The 15,299-nt window shown below is 38.2% G+C and overlaps 1 protein-coding gene across 2 annotated transcripts in view; it reads left to right on the top strand.

Annotated features, from left to right (window-relative positions):
• The window catches only part of GPR180 (G protein-coupled receptor 180), a 67,461-nt gene that overhangs the window by 38,503 nt on the left and 13,659 nt on the right, over nucleotides 1–15,299 (top strand). The window contains exons 10-11 of one of the 2 annotated variants that reach the window (XR_008651247.2): nucleotides 713–868; nucleotides 13,370–14,003. The gene's annotated coding sequence lies outside the window, so the exon portion shown is untranslated. Of the gene's footprint in view, nucleotides 1–712; nucleotides 869–13,369; nucleotides 14,004–15,299 lie in introns of those variants that run through there. The other variant, XR_010115982.1, reaches the window with a different exon arrangement.

Genomic DNA, 15,299 nt, shown 5'->3' with positions numbered 1-15,299 from the left:
ATGTTCTTCCTAATCTGTCTGTTCGTGGAGATAATATTTAAATGTCCATGAGATGAGGTGTTTGTTTTAAATAATCATACATATGTGGTTAGAACAGAAAGTAGGTGTGTTTGGGATATGTTCAAGATTCTATCTAATTCACACATGACTGCATTCCAACTTACTCCCACACAAAATAAACTTTTAAATCTCTTGCCTAGCCTGTGAGCCTTATAGATCTTTCAGAAGATTAGTTTTTAAGACTTACTCAGAAGTCAATGTTTGTAAAAGGCTTTTTTTTTTTTTTTTTTTTTTTTTTTTTTTTGCAAGGGAGCCAAGGGAAGTAAGAGACGGATTGTTTCAGTGCAAAGTGGTTTCTTTCTGGGTACACCACAAATTGCTCTAACTTATGGTCCTCATCAAATTAGTAGACTATGTTTTATTTCATTTTGTAAAGACAGCAGCTTTTGTGGAAATAAATGATACCGATAGTTGCTAAATTTTAATATTTCCAAACTAGCAATCCGTTTAAATCCCTTTGAATTCTATCTTTGATTGTTCTTCAAAGAATGTAGAGTGGTTCATAGAGTTAACCTGAGAATTCAAGATAGAAAACATTCCTGGCAGAGGAAGGTCGGGTTTTAAACACATAGCAAAAATTGCAGATTATGTCTTCTATCTAGATTTTAAGGTCATAGGTCTTTCACCTTTTAAAATATGAATTCCCTTCCAGAGAGCAACATTACCCTGCCAGCTCTTCAGCTTCCAGGAACCCCTCTCTCAGATCCGGCCACTCCTCACTGTATCCATTGAGAACTCTTCAGTGTGCTAAAAGCATCACCGTTTGCTCCAAACCAGATGTTTCCCTCCAGGGCTCTGCTTTAAGTCGGTAAGGCAATATTTCCTGCCCTTTGTCTTCTCCGTATTTTTCATACTTCTCCTCTTTATCATAATGTTGTTTTGGTTTTTCTGATTCTTGATGATACACCACTGTCAGCTCAAGCTTATGCTGAATTTCAACAGCTGTGACATGTCTAAACTGCATTATCTTGAAAGCATTGGCTCTAGTGAAAACTAGAAAGGAGCCAAATTAATAAAACAAAACATTTCAAAGGGTTCCTATGGATACATCCTGAAACTAGGAAGTACATACTGAGTTGAGTTGACTCACTCAGCCTGTAATAGCCTCTTCTACACTGCTGCAGCATTTGTGTACACACTGTATAATACATGCTTCAGGAGAATTGGAGCATCTGATGATTGCAATCACATCACTAAAGGTGCACCTTTTTGCCTATGAAATCCATTCTTAAATGGGTTATTGTGTTTGAAGTGATTTATTACAATCTCTAGAGATAAAATATAAATACCATACTAGGGGTGTGGAAACCAAGGTGCAAAATGATATGTTTTATGTAGAGGAGTAATCAGAAAATAATGAGTATGCATTCTAATAAGGGTAAAGTCACTAGAGCAGATTGAAAAGATTTCCTTTTATTGCAAGTTGAACCTGTGCAAAGCTGGACTCAGGCAGTAATAACATGATGCTACGTTCCTTTGCATCTGGTTTTATGAGATCTTTATGTGTCCAGTGTGACTTTCTTCTTTATATATTCATGTTTTAGTTTTAATATATCTGCTTTGAGTTTGATTTTTTTTTTTTTAAGGAGCTTCTGGGCAGGAATGTAAACACTGCTGTACAGCCCCTGGGTTATAAGTGGTGGGGGCGGAGGTGGTGGCCACAGAGGAGTCAGAAAAATAGGAATAGATTCTGAAGTGAAGATCAGCTTATTTTTTATTTGAAAAGGAAATGCTTTTTATCTCCATATATATAATGACTTTTTTTCTGGGTTATTTGCATATGGTTGGCCTTTTCTGTTAGCTCTTCATCTTTTTCTTTACACTTTCTAAGAACTGTGCCTACAATGCATATTGAAAATATATTTCCTGCTTTGTGATTTGCTTTTCAGTTTTTTATATAATTGTTTTGGCATACAGAAATTTAAGGCTTTCATGTAATCAAGTATGTGAATATTTTCCTCTGGGGTTCCTGCGTTTGGTTTTCTTCAGTACCCAAGATTCCATCTTCACTGGCATCTGTATACACTAATGCCATGGCTTCAATTGTTACAATCAATCTTTAATCTACTTGGAATTTATTTTTATATAAAACAATAGTTCTTATCCAGGCTATGCATTAGAATCACATGAGAAAAAAAATATTCATGCCTAGATTCCATCCCAGACTAATTCATCGAGAATCTCTGAGGGTGGGATGTGGTCACTGTATTGTTTCTGAATTTCTGCAAGTGACTTGAAATGTACAACCAGACTCAAGAACCACTGTGTAAAGGGTCAGGTAGGGATCCAACATTTTCTTTTTCCAAATTGTTCCAGTCCACCCTGCAAAGACATTTTTGAAGAATACTGATGTACAAATTGTCATGATAAAATAAACATTAAGTTAAAAAAAATGAAAACTTCATATATGCCAACACTCTCCAATTCCGACTTTGCGCTACTATATATAGTATTATATAAGAACTGAAAAAATACAACCAAATCTTGATGATTATCTCAGGGTGGTGGAATTTAGATTTTCTTGTTTATCCTTTTCTTTATTTTCCAAATACTCTACAAAGATCATGTTTTACTCTTTCTAATGAGAAAAATTGTAAAAGAATTTTAATATTTAAAAATCAAAGATTATTATCTAGTTATTTATTTATGTATTTTAAATGGAGTTTTGCTCTTGTTGCCCAGGCTGGAGTGCAATGGTGGAATCTCAGCTCACTGCAACCTCCGCCTCCCAAGTTCAAGTGATTCTTCTGCCTCAGCCTCCCAAGTAGCTGGTATTATTACACGCATGCACCACCACACCTGGCTAATTTTTTATTTTTAATAGAGACAGGGTTTCACCATGTTGGTAAGGCTAGCCCCAAACTCCTGACCTCAGGTCATCTGCCTGCCTCAGCCTCCCAAAGTACTGGGATTACAGGTGTGAGCCACCACGCCTGGCCTATTTTTATTTTTTTATTTTTTCTTTTCTAGTCATTTTTTTACAAGTACATAGAAGAGTACTTTGACAGCCCTAGCATCTTCCCTAAGTGCTAGAGTGCAGCAAGGGGATGTGAAACGTTTTATCCTAAACATTTGACTATTTTGATCAGATCAGAGTGGCAATTCTTAAAATCTTAGATCTGGGCCGGGTGCAGTGCTCATGCCTGTAATCCCAGCAGTTTGGGAGGCCAAGGCAGGCAGATTACAAGGTCAGGAGTTCGAGACCAGCCTGGCCAATATGGCGGAACCCCGTCTCTACTAAAAATACAAAATAATCCCCTTATTTTACTGACCAGGAATCTAAAGCCTCCAGGGATAAAAATTTGCTGAAAACACGTGATCACATAGAAGCAGAACCAAGACCACAACAGGCAAAACTGATCTATGGTGATAGAAATAAGAACAGTGAGAGCTGATTGGAAGGGGACACGAGAACTTTCTGGGATGCTAGAAATATTCTTATTTTGACTGAGTATTGGTTACGTGGATGTATACACTTATGAAAATTCACCAAAATGTACACTTAAGATCCATACATTTTACTCTATGTAAATTTTACCTAAAAATATCTTTAAAGATGCCATTGTAATCACAGCTGCGAAGGGAGCTGACAAATAAAGTTGTTCCACGTAAGATGGGGACATAACTAACTAGGTACAAGGCATAGAAGCAAAATTCATATTGGACTTAAAATCCAATGACTAAATTATAGAGTAGATTTTACTTTATAAGACCTGAATATGTTAAATGGAAGCATTACGTGGAAGAACTGGAAATGTATTATTTTGTTTTACTTAGTCTAGCTAGGCTACACCCAGTGGAATGTTAGATTAAATTGGATTTTAATATTTTGAGAGGACTGTTGAAGAGAGTAGAAGAAAATTAGCTAAAACAATGTAAAGTAGATCCTATGAGGAAATGTAAAACGACAGATAGTTACAAGGATTAAAGAAAAGGCTGAGAGGACTTCTTAAAAACAAAAATGTAAATGAGGCTGGGTGAGGTGGCTCACACCTGCAATCCCAGCACTTTGGAAGGCTGGGGTGGGAGGATCGCTTGAGCCCAGGAGTTCAAGACCAGACTGGCAACATAGTGAGACTCCATCTCTACAAACATATATATATATACACACATACACACTAGTAGATTAGTATAGTCTATACTAGTATACACTAGTGATATACTGTATCACTAGTCTATAACTTAGTCATTGGATTTAAAGTCCAATATGAATTTTGCTTCTATGCCTTGTGCCTAGTTAGTTATGCCCCATCTTATGTGGAACAACTTTATTTGTCAGCTCCTTTCATAACTGTGATTACAATGCCATCTTTAACAAATATTTTTGGGTAAAATTTACATAGAGTAAAATGCATGGATCTTAAGTATACATTTTGGTGATTTTGATAGATGTATACATCCATGTAACCAACATCATATACATCTGGGCATGGTGGTAAGCGCCTGGGTTCCAGCTACTCAGGAGGCTGAGGTGGGAGGATCACTTTAGCCCAGGAGTTAGAGCTTCTGTGAGCTATGATATCACCCTACTGCACTCCAGCCTGAGCAACAGAGCAACAGAGCAAGACCCCGATTCTATTTTTTTTTTTAAGTAAATGAAGGGGAGGACATAGCTCTTTTATATTTCACAGATAACAGAATTATGTGCAATAATTCAAAACTATGGTAAAGGCAATTTAGGTTAGACTTTTAGAAAGAACTTAGTGATTGGGTATGCTCCCCGCTGCCAAAAGTCAGTCGCCATAGTCCAATGCTGATGGTGCTGCCTGGAAACAAAGGAAAGGACAACTGGCCACTGACAGCCTCTCTCAGCCCTGAGTTGGGGACCACAGGACATCTGAGAGTATTAGTTAATGGAATCCATGAAAAAAAACTCTAAGTCAGTACACATCCTCATTCATTTTGGCTCTCATCAACTATGGAAGGAAGGAAGCTATTTGTTAATTTTTAAGAAAATGATTAATAAGAATCCCCTGGCTTTTCATCTTCAGGGTTCAACTTAGGTGTGAGTTCCTCTGGGAAGCCTCTCTGGCTCCTCTGGCTCTCCTGGCTCCCAGGTGGGTTAGATACCCCTCCCTTATACTCCTGTGGTTCTTGCCTTGCCATACTGCACTTCAATTTTCCATTTTCTTCCTCTTCTCTACACTTTGAGCTCCTTGAGGGCAAGAACTGTATCACTAGTCTATTCTCAAAACTCAGCAGGAAGTCTAACACATAATAGGTACTCAATAGATATTTGTTGAAAGATGACCACTGGCCTAAATAAGTTTGCTGATGGGAAAAATGACTTCCTAATGGCTACATGCAGCACTTTGAGAGGCTGAGGTGGGAGGATTGCTTAAGCCCAGGAGTTTTTGAGACCAGCCTGAGCAACATAGTGAGATCCCATCTCTACAAAAACTGCAAAAATTAGCTAGGCAAATATGAAATATACAAAAATTTTAAAAAATTAGTCCCAGCTGTTTGGGAGACTGAGGTGGGAGGATCACCTGAGCCCGGGAGGTCAAGGCTGCAATGAGCCATGATCACACCATTGCACTCCACTCTGGGTGACAGAGACCCTGTCTCAAAAGAAAAAAGAAGTATTTTTTCATTTTAATTGAAAATTCCTTTTTTCTCATACTCCATTGTAAAACTAAATACACAAGAAAATGAGAGGAATTTAATAGGGGAAAATTAGAAAGTATAATCAAGCAAAGAATATTACAAGCAAAAAACAGAAAAACCTGTCTCTACCAACTAGACACCACTGTTAATAAATTTGTGTATATTCTTGCAGATTTTTCCCCTTAAGGTTAAGTATAATATAAACATCATGCACATATTAAATGGGATAATTCTATAATACTATTTCATCATGTTCAGGATATATTAATTTTTAGCACCAGTTAAAATGCCTGAACACTATTCCACTGTGTGAACATAACTTATTTAACGAATTCCTAGACATGTGGATTTTTCATTTTTATAAACAATGCTAAATCATTTCTTACAGATTTGTAAAGGCAAGTATCCTCTTTCATCAAAGGGGAAGGTAACATAACAGAAATGCATCTTCACTAAAAGTTCTGCTAGACTGGAGTGGACCTGTTTTATTGGGCACTCCATCTGGCATGTAGTAGGCACTAGGTGAGTTTTATAAGACAGCAAAGGAGAGAAAGGGCAGGATTCCAGGATAGTAGCCTTTCCCTCTGTAGTGAAATTCTGTACTTCTTATTCAATTCTGGATTTCTGTTTCATGCCCAAATTAACCTTTTTACTTTGCGGTACACTCATTTATTCATAGCACAAATGTAGTATTTCTGCTGTTAATTTTAGTTTGTTTTAATTTCCTTCCTGCCTGTAGTGTTTTCATGGTTTATCTTTATCAGCAATATTAGTTTATGATCTCAATTCATTGTACCTTTTAAACGTTACATAGCACGTTGTACAATGCCAAGCATTTTTAGAAGTTTCATAAATAACATTTGATGATGTTTTTGAGTTCCTACTATATCTTTTCATTCGTGAAGTTTTACTTACTGCTTGCTATGTCCCAAGGGGTGTGTTAGAGGTGAAGATACAAAGGAATGAGAAAGGGGATGGAGGCTCTGTCCTCAGGAAGCTGTTACAGGTAACAGATAGGCATGGAATCAGATATGGGCATTACAGTGAGTAAGTACCAGAGGAGTTCTGCACACAGTTTAATGGAAAGACTGGAGAAAGCAACTGCAGGGTTTTGATGATGGACAGAGAGGGCTTCATGGTGATGAAAGGCAAAGTGAAAATATTGGAATCTTGAAGAATGAGCCAGGAAGTTTACCAGAAGGCCCAAGGAAGGAAGGGCATTCCAAGCAAACTAAATGGCCCATGCAAAGCAGAGGTTTGAATGAGCTTATTTGGGGAAATACATGTTGTTTGGTAACGCCAGAGGGCAGGGTACAATTTGGAGAGTGCCAGAAGAGGCTTGCAAGGTGGTCAGTCAAAAAGCCTTTTGAATAACCGACTAAGGAATACAAATTTTATTCGTGTAGTTATGTATTTATTTTTGAGACAGGGTTTTGCTCTGTCGCCCAGGCTGGAGTACAGTGCTGCAATCTTGGCTCACTGCAGCCTCTGCCTCCTTGGGTTCAAGTGATTCTTGTGCTTCAGCCTCTGGAGTAGCTGGGACGTTACGTGCCTGCCACCATACCTGGCTAATTTTTGTATTTTTGGTAGAGACAGGATTTCATCATGTTGGCCAGGCTGCTCTTGAACTCCTGGGCTCAAGCCATTCACCTGCCTCGGCTTCTAAAAGTGCTGAGATTACGGCATGAGCCACCCTGCCTGGCCTATTTTTTATTTCTTATTTACTTATTTATTTTTGAGGCAGGATCTCACTCTGTTACCCAGGCAAAAGTGCTATGGCACAATCACAGCTCACTACAGCCTCAACCTCCTGCGCTCATATGAGCTTCCCACCTCATTTAAAAAAAAATTTTGTGGAGATGAGGTCTCACTATGTTGCCTAGGCTGCTCTCGAACTCCTAGGCTCAAGTGAGCTGGGTCCTCTGCCCTGGGTCTAACAAAGCTTCAGCAAAGGTGTCAGAATGGCTGTGTTCTTTTCTGCAGCCCATAATGTTGTTCCAAGCCTATGTGGTTGTTAGCAGAATTCAGTCCCTGTTCTCTTACTGGCTGTCAGCCACGGCCACTCTTAGCCTCTAGAGGCTGCTCCCAGTTCCTTACCATGTGGCCCTCTCACAGGTCCTCTCAGCATAGCAGTTTACTTCTTCAGGGGCAGCAGGAGAATCTCTCTGACTTCTAGAGTTTAGTTTACTTCTAGACCCTCTTTAAAGGGCTCACCTGATTAGATCAGGCCCACCCAGGCTTATCTCTCTTTTGATTAACTCAAGGCCAGCCAGGGAGGAGCTTGAATTACATCTGCATGATCCCTTCACTTTTGCAACACGGGGTATCACTGGAGTGCTCTCTCATCACATTCATGGTCCTGCTTATACTCGAAAGTGTGGGTCCCTGGGGGGCATCTTAGAATTCTGCCTACCACAGAGAGTGTGTCATGAATTAAAACAGAAAGCACATGAAGAGGAGCAATTTCATTGGGGTTAAATATTGAGTTTTGTCTTCAAATGAATATTGTTTGAAATATCTGTGTCATGTGGTAGAGAATACTGTATTTGGTGACTTTCTACATAGTACCTATGGGCTGTGGCACACATTTTGTGTCAGCTCAAATCCTACAAAATCATCTTCCTAATCACTGTAGTCACCCAACGGAACAAAAGTAGTAATTGCATGGATGACAAGAGCATATTAAAATGTCTCTGCATCATTACAATCTTAATGTAAAAATTTCATCTTATATGCTTTCACTTCACTTATAGTTTTGTGTCTATGACACACATAGACACACATCTTGAAATAATGTAAAATTATTTCACATTACATATTTGCTTGCAGGTAGTGTGAGATATTCCTGTGAAAGGTATATGTACAAAATTCTTCTTTTACATATTTTACCAACAGTATACATTTATTCCCCAATACTAATGGATTCTCTGGCTTCAGGACAGAAACTAAAACACATTCTTTCTTATGCTTTGAATTTTAAGAAAAAGTATCTTTATAATGATATGTTATTATGTACTGCTACAGAGTGTAATCTCATGCAGTAAAATATAGTTTATGTGATGCCTGATACTACACAGTTGACGTTGGTGAATATTGCCATATTTACATTTACAGCACGTGGGTTGGCATTTTATAGGAAAAGCCTGTGTTAAAGCTATACAATTGCCCTACAAAGGTTAAAACAGTTGCCAACTGAGAGGAGGCACTGCCTGAAGCCTTTGAGACACTCTTTAACTACAAGAATAACATCAAACAAGATGGTAGATGGCTTCATTAGCAGCCTGTTTGAATAGCATTTTCTCACTTTGAGATAAAAATGTTCCGAAGAGTTTGTTTAGGTCTACTAATGAATATTTCATCTCAGATGGAGAAAGCACACAGGGGAATATTGCACAAACAACCGGTCCATGAACTCGCTCACCCTTTGTGTTCAAGTGGTGTGTGTATCTGAAGAGGATGGGGCTGCATATTTGATGGCACCGACTCTTTTCAAACATGGTTTTGCTGTTGTCGTTTAGCTTTGCTTGTCTTGTGAAACAACTGAATTCTCACTCGCACTCTAGGAGCATAGGACATTGTTGAGAAATTAAATCAGTATGTATTGAGCAAACATCTAATTTTAGGATTTTTAAAACTCTCTCTCCTAAAGACCTCTATTAGGCTGAAACTTTACGTGGAATACAAAATTAAAAGGTTTACAAATAAGTATGTTTTGCTGTGTCGTATAATGATTTAAATTTATGAGTTAAAAAAAATCTTTGAAGTGTATCAGCCCTTACATGTTTGCAAGATCTGGAGGATCAGGGCCCTCATTTGCATTTTTGTATTTTCTTTAGCTCAAAATAGATTTGATTAAAAAACAAAATTTGGCACAAGATTAATCCATAATAGGATTTTATTGCTTCTGTTATTTTTAAAAAAAACAATATTATGCTTTGAGGTGTGATTAGCTCATAAGTACAGCAGCTACTTTTCAGATATGTCTCATTTCATATTTTTTAGTATTCACCCGTTGGCTTCCACATTTGTGGAATGGTATTGGAACTGTACACTTTAGCTCACTTTCCTTTTGTCTACCCAGAAGCACAAAAGTTAGCACCAGTTTCTTTAGCCAGATTGTGACAAATGAGTCCTCATAGTTACTAGGTATGATGTGTAATATATTTGAAAAGCTAACAGGTTTGCCAACAAGTACATCCAGTAGATATGAGAGTTGAAAGAAATTTAAAGTTAATGACTGAAATGCTAGAATTGAGTTACCCACCTTGCCTTAGGAATATATAATACAAGGGCTAGATTTTCCTCCATGAGACAGCTATGTAAGTAAAGATTATAGAAAATCAGAACATTTACTGTAGTATGTTTAACAATGCCCTAATTGGAACATCGTTCTTTTTCTTACAATCTATTTTGCTTGGAAAACTTGAGATCAGAATGACTGTTGGCTTACTTTTCCATAAATGACCTATTTAATTTTTGCCTTGATATGACTTTTGATTTTGAGTTGTTCACTTTGTTTCTTGTAACATTATGGCCACTTTTTTTTTTTTTTTTTTTTTTGAGACAGGGTCTCGCACTGTCGCCCAGGCTGGAGTGCAGCGGCACAATCTCGGCTCACTGCAACCTCTGCCTCCCAGTTTCAAGCGATTCTTCTGCCTCAGCCTCCCGAGTAGCTGGGTTTACAGGCATGTGCCACCGTGCCCAGCTAATTTTTGTATTTTTAGTAGAGATGGGGTTTCACCATGTTGGCCATGCTGGTCTTCAACTCCTAACCTCAAGTGATCCACCTGTCTTGGCCTCCCAAAGTGCTGAGATTACAGACATGAGCCACGGCGCCCGACCATGGCCACATTTTTTTTTTTTTTAACCTACAGCGCCTGGTATTCCCAGGAGATCTCCCATCCAAGTACTAACCAAGCCTGCTAACCTTCCCAGATCAGACAATGTTGTCTGATCTTGGATGCATTCAGGGTGGCATGGTATGGTATGGCCACAATTTAATATTTCTTGAGCACAAGCCAAGAATTAAACAAGGTCAAGACTAGAAAGTAAACTTGGTCTTTGGATTTATGATCCAAATTAAGCATGTACTTCAAAGACAAATTGTTAAAACCTGTAGTAAATATATAGAACTCATTATCTGAAGAAGCTGTGTCAGCCATGTTTATGTATTAGTTATACCTGTGAGTAATATACATGCTTAGCCTTCTACATACACGTCCCTTACGTTTTTTATATATGTGTGTGCATATGTATATATGTATGTATATTTTTATGCACATATACACATGTAGATGTGTATAAACATATGCACACAAATAAGATAAACGACGAGTTTGTAGAGATCTAGTCAAGTGTATAGTTCACATACTTTAAAGTCACAACAGTTTGTCTTGGTGGAAAGAACACGCATGGACATTGGCCTTTATAGTCAAGGATCTCTCCAGCTCTATCAAGTAATGGTGTGACTTTGGACAAGTTGTTCAATTCCTATATTTTTATGAAGAGAGAATTGAGAAGAGCCTACTTGGGAAGCACCCTTCAAGTATCTAATCCTAGATTGGCATTTAATCCCAGCTCCCCACTAACCTACTAGTTAGGGTTGATAATATCTTTATCTTACTAGATGCAACTGAATGTTTGGGCCTATCTTTTCATATGATGATGCCATTCTAAGCCATCACTAAGCTCTCTTACAAGACACTTTTTAAAATGCAAGACTAGATAACTTTTCTGATTGAGTATCACGTTTCACATGAACAAAACGTGGAGTGTTTAAACAAAGCAAGCTGGATGACTATTGACTGTTCAAAAGTCAAAAACCATTTTTTGGACTTTCAGACCCCAAACTGGAAAATACTAACATTACCAACATTACGTATTACTAACACTACTAGAAAAGACATGAAATGTCCCAATAATGTTTTGAACTAGTTAGATATAAAATATTATAATTTAAAATTTTCTTTAGGAAATAATCCTATGTTTATGGTAATTTTTAAGGGAGTTTAATTAGAACTGTGACAAAAACTGAAACATTGCCAATTAAATTAATTAGTAAAAATGATCAACTACTAAAGCAAGTTTTTTAAACTAAATATTAAATGTTTTGAGAACCACCATTCTTAACAAGGAAAAAGAAACTTACCAATAAAAGACAGCCAAGACTGAGTAAAACCCTGTAGCTCTGAATTTAAACTAGAAGTATTGCTATGAACTCTACACATAGTTTATTTTTAATATGTATACTTTCCTAGTGCCGTCCACTGCAAAAACCAAGAAACAATGGTGAGTCTGGTAACAGTGAGCACCTCTAGCACCCAGGATGCCAGCTGCATGTGTCACAGGTTTGGAGCAGGAAATTTATAAGATGATGCCAGAACATCTTGTCAAACCAGAAAGAAAGGACATAATCAAAGATTACTGGGATCTTGTCTAATGGACTTAGGAGTCGGTTTGAAAAGGCTCCCAATAACCAAAGATGGGAGAACTTCAGCATCAGTAAAAATAGTAACTGCTTCCACTGGATAAAAAATAATACAGAAAAAAAAAAAAGAATGAAGGACAAGAATAGTTACTGCAATGAATTGAAATGCATCAAACAAGATTAAATACATTAGTTCATAATGATACCAAAAATGATAGTCACTGAAGGAAACCGAATCATAATTTTGAAGATTGGTAAAGGGAGAAATAATCAAACATTTATCATGCCTTCTCTGCATAAACTGTGCTAGTGAATGAGCAGACATTTCTCTTTATGCAAGTATTTCAGCTAATAAATGAAGAAGGGATGGGACAAGAAACTATTCCTGTTTTGCAGCTCCAAATAGTGAATGGATCTGTGCATTGAACATCAATGCCTGCTAACATCACAAAAATAACCAAAGATCAGGTGCTTTTTGATACAAGGATACAACCACCCAACAAAGTGGGCTTGTCAAAGAATACAGCCTGAACTTGATCAAGTCTGTAGATCCAATGTTCAATTTCCTAGAAAAACAGAAGACAAAGGAACAGGATAGACTTATCAGAAGATGCAATCAGCAAAATGCAGAAGAAGAGAAACTCTACAGGACAGAACAACTTAGATTGTTCAATTTAAAAAAATTGCAAAGAAAAAAGAAATGGAAGATGACTACAGAAAAACAAAATAAAACAATAAAGGCTCAACAGACATATCAACTAGACCAAACAAAAAAAAAAGAAAGAAAAAGTGTCCCTTATTTGAATCTTGCTTTTAAAAAACTACCAAAATACCCGGGTGTGGTGGCTCGCGCCTGTAATCCCAGCACTTTGGGAGGCGGAGGCAGGTGGATCACTTGAGGTCAGGAGTTTGAGACCGGCCTGGCCAACATGGTGAAACCCTGTCTCTACTAAAAATACAAAAATTAGCCAGACGTGGTGGGGCATGCCTGTAGTCCCAGCTACTCCAGAGGCTGAGGCAGGAGAATCGCTTGAACCCGGGAGGCGGAGGTTGCAGTGAGCCAAGATTGTGCCACTGCACTCCAGCCTGAGTGACAGAGTGAGACCCTGTCTCAAAAACAAAAACAAAAAATGAAAAAACCCTACCAAAACAACTTTTTGACATAAAAGAGATAATTGGAAATTTGAATTCTAGGTATTTTTTATGATGTTAAGGAATCGTGGCTTTTTGTTTATTTATTTATTTTTTGAGACAGTGTCTTACTCTCTCGCACAGGCTGGCGTGCAGCAGTTCGATCTTGGCTCACTGAAACCTCCACCTCCTGGATTCAAGTGATTCTCCTGCCTCAGCCTCCCGAGTAGCTGGGACTACAGGCGAGTGCCACCACACCTGGCTAACTTTTGTATTTTTAGTAGAGAGGGGGTTTTACCATGTTGGCCAGGCTTGTTTTGAACTCTCGACCTCAGGTGATCTGCTCTCCTCAGCCTGAGAAAGTGCTGGGTTTACAGGCTCACGTGAGCGACCGTGCCCAGCCAGGAATTGTGGCTTTCAAAAAGTGTAAGAATGATATTGTGGGTTTCTTAAGAGTGTCACTTTTGGAGCTACGTACTGAAATATGTATGGATGAGTGTCATTATGAAATGATGATGCATGGACATTTGCTTCAACTTAATACACAGGGTAGGGATAGTTGATGGAGGTGTAGATGGGGAAGAACTACCATGGGTTAATATCTGCTAGAGCTAGGTGATAAGTACATGGGGCTTTGCTGTTCTACTCTGTCTACTGTTATAGATTAAAAATTCTCTGCAATCACTTTTTAAAAATATATTAAATGGCTAACAAAACTGAGAGGATTTTTTCCTTTCGAAGAAAATAATCCATAAATAAATTTTTTAGGAAGCACAAATATAAGAGTATATGGATTTTTTCTTTTTTATTTTTACCTTTTTTGACTCCTGAAGCTATGACTGAAGGCACTTAAAACCTTTTATTGTGTAATATTTTATATAGAGACAAAAATACCCCTACACAACGTATTGTTTCATTTTTCATGGTTTTGAGCTTTGTAAAAATGGTGTTATACTGGATGTGACTTCTTCAGTCAGGTTTTCAAGATACATTTTGTTGTTGTGTGTCTCTGTAGTTCTTTCATTTTTCACCACTGTATAGTATTTCATTGTATGAATATACTACAAGTTGAGCATCCCTAATCCAAAAACCCAAAATCCCAAATGCTCCAAAATCCAAAACTTTTTGAGTGCCAATGTGACACCACAAGTAAAAAATTCCACATTGGGTCTCATGTGACAGGTTGCAGTCAAAACAAAGGCCACACATAGAATTTACTCAGTGTCCCCAAAGGAAAAAGACCTTCCCACCCTCTTTCAGCTGTGTTGTATCTTTTTAACACACACTGAAATTCCCCCATGCAAACACACCCACAAAGGGTAATAAAATGGTATATGTGCAGGGTGGATGCTCCACTGGCAGGTTCCCCATGATGCCCCACATGGGGCCAAGACCTGTGTGCATTACTCATTCTGTTTTTGTTTTTGTTTTATTTTTTTCGAGGCAGAGTTTCACTCTTGTTGCCCAAGCTGGAGGACAATGGCACAATCTCGGCTCACCACAACCTCCACCTCCCGGGTTCAAGCGATTCTCCTGCCTCAGCCTCCTGAGTAGCTGGGATTAGAAGCATGTACCACGATGCCTGGCTAATTTTTTATTTTTAGTAGAGACAGAGTTTCTCCATGTTGGTCAGGCTGGTCTTGAACTCCCGACCTCAGGTGATCTGCCTGCCTTGGCCTCCCAAAGTGCTGGGATTACAGGTGTGAGCCACCATGCCCGGCCTGTTTTTTAACTTATTCTGTCCTCTACAGTGTAAAGATATTGTTGAAAGTACTAGAAAAAAGGCCTGCAGATACCCCTCTGGGTAACAGTGATAAGAAAAAGCATTTATGTTTATCTATAGCATAGACAGTCAAGATGTTGGAGAAACTGGACAGCTGTGTAAATGAGAAGCATCTTACAGGAGAGTATGATATTGGAGTGACCACCATATAGGACCTGAAGAAACAGAAGGATGAGCTGTTGAAGTTCTGTGTTGAAAATGATGAACAGAAATTGAAAAATAGAGAAATGCTGCATAAAACTAAAAATGAAGATCTTGATGGTGTATTGAAAGTGTGGATCTGTCTGCATT

The sequence above is a fragment of the Symphalangus syndactylus genome, chromosome 15 (genome assembly GCF_028878055.3).
Source record: "Symphalangus syndactylus isolate Jambi chromosome 15, NHGRI_mSymSyn1-v2.1_pri, whole genome shotgun sequence".
Classification (NCBI taxonomy): Eukaryota; Metazoa; Chordata; class Mammalia; order Primates; family Hylobatidae; genus Symphalangus; species Symphalangus syndactylus.
The sequence above is the reverse complement of the archived record's forward strand: the minus strand, read 5'-3'. Positions and strand labels throughout refer to the sequence as shown.